The sequence below is a fragment of the Aptenodytes forsteri genome, unplaced genomic scaffold (genome assembly GCF_000699145.1).
Source record: "Aptenodytes forsteri isolate BGI_AS27 unplaced genomic scaffold, ASM69914v1 Scaffold241, whole genome shotgun sequence".
Taxonomy (NCBI): domain Eukaryota; kingdom Metazoa; phylum Chordata; class Aves; order Sphenisciformes; family Spheniscidae; genus Aptenodytes; species Aptenodytes forsteri.
The window spans coordinates 8140677-8143082 of record NW_008795252.1 but is presented as its reverse complement, the minus strand read 5'-3'; positions in this window follow the sequence as shown (position 1 = coordinate 8143082).

Here is a 2406-nt window from a genome sequence, read left to right as displayed (position 1 = left end):
CTCTGGATGCGCAAAGCCAACCCCCGGCCGCAGCAGGGCAGCGGCAGGCTTGCTTGCTTCCTCTGGTAAGCCAAGAGCTGTGCCTTTTTTAACTTTATCTTGCCTCGAATCTCGCTGAGACGGCTTACAGGCAGAAAGCGAAGCATGTGCGTAAGTGTTTGGAGGACCAAAGCCAGAATCTCATGGCCTTTGCTGCTTTTGACAAACTTAATTACCTGTTTCTGCAAGAAAAAGAATAAAAAAAGACATCGCTTTTTATGGTTCACAGTTCTTGTTGGGCACAGAGTCAGGCCCGTTATAATGTCTAGCTGGTGTAACGGGCATTGGCAGATGGGTATTTGTATATGGGATGGGTACAGGAGAAATTACGCACGATGGCAAAAAACAAACAGTGGAATTGCAGAAGTTCGTTCTTTTTCCCACAGGTCAAGGTTTACAGTTTTGGCTCTTGTGTTTAATGGAAACTTGCATTCTTGGAAATTGCAGCTTTTTTTCCGAAGTCTTAGGGTTTGTAGTAGGAAGAATAAACAGTACATCAACTTCATGAAAAGATCTAAATTTACATTTTAATGAAGCAAAGTGCAGAGATTTCAGTGTGTCAGCTTAACTCCTCCATGCCCAAGGAATATGTGTGTGTACAGTAGTGAGGTTTCTAAAGTTTTCAGTGTATCATGCAAGTGAATGACCGATACAGTATAAAATTTATACAGGACTTAATACCTTACTTCTCTCTGTAAACAGGAGAAAGAAAGAAACGCTTGGCAGGTCTGCTGCAGTCAGGAAGGTTTTAAGTGTATTCAGGCTTGGAAAAATTGAGAAGGTGCATTTGACAGGCAGTGTAATCCTCAGCTTGAAGATATCCACCCTGTCGAACACATGCATGTGCTCAACTTTAAATAGATGAGTGATTCCTGGAAATTTTTCTAGCACTATCCTTTTCTAATACCAGATGTCCAGTAGTCAGAAAAGACACAGGCTCAAAGCCCCAGCTGTATTAGGCAATTAGCTAAACATTTGTGTATGAAATTAACCTCAGGCAGATGACCAGCTCCAGCCTGAAAAATCAGGATCTAAAACAATTATCTTTAGGTTCTAACCAGACTCCCAGTAAAATACATAAAGTCACTTGGGTGGGTATCTGCAGGATAAGCGTCGCTGGTGCCAGCTATGGCACTATGTCGTCTGGGCTCAGAGAACTCAGGATGTTACTCTGCTACAAATGAGGTGGCAGAGACTGGTCTTGGGGGGCTGACTCATCTGTTTAATGCAGCCTCCAAAAGGGCAGCTCACTTGGGTGTAACTATTCAAAATAACGGGTATAATACACATGCAAAAAAGTTCCTTTTCCTTTTTTCCTTTTCCTTCTCCTTTTCCTCCCCCTTTTCCCCCTCCTTTCTTCCTTTTAGCTCCTATGAAGTATTTGTTCCATGCTAGGGCTAGAAACAAGATTGATGTTCCCCAGTATGGCTGCTAGCTGCATCTCAACAAAATAAAGAAATGTCTGGGAACTGCATAGAAACCCCCCTCCTTCTTCATAAGATCCTTGAATTATATTCTTTTGCTTCTGACACAAATTTACTCATGTCACATGCCCAATGGCACAGTTTCCTCTGAAGTTATTATTGAAATCCACAGCTTTATAAACAGGGACACAGAACCACGAAGAGATGTCACTTTTATTTACTTGCCACCTTAGAGCATAACCCACCACTGTGATTGTGTTCAGCCTCAGCCCCTTCTCACTCTGCCAAGGCCCCTCAGCTGCTGGCATGCTCCTTGCCCTGTCTCTGCTGGCAGTGACTGGGACTGTGTGACACAAAGTTAGCGCGTGGATTAGCAGCTAGTTTGGCAAAATGGACCAAAATCATCTTCGAGGGCAGGTGGGAGCAAGGATGGACCTTCCTCAAGCTGGTCAGGTGGAACAGAAACTGACGCCAGCGCTGGTACTGTCAGAGACCCCTACGACCTCTCAGCACCACTTGTTCCCCGCTAACTTGCTGGAGGTTTCCTCCCCCTTAATTGAGCACCGTGCAGAGGCCTGATTTTTTGTAGCTGAGATAGGAAGGGGTCCCACCAAACACACACAAATAATCTTGGCACAACCCCAGTGTGACTAAATAAAAGTTGTTGATCGTTTTCCCCGTCATCATACATCGGAAGAAAAGTACTCGTAAAATCCCGTCTTTCCATCTCCACCTGTTCTATACTGAAAGAGCTTCCCCCTCACAGGAGGGGATGCCTTCCTCCTCTCTTACACTTGAGATTAGCTTCAAGGAAGTCTGCTGGGCCACGACTGCCGGGATGTGAAGATCAGGAGCACCAGAACTATTCCCTCTTCCTGGTTAAACATTATGAGACATGACTTTGAGCACAGCATCCACTTCCCCAAGTTACAGTGTATGAATA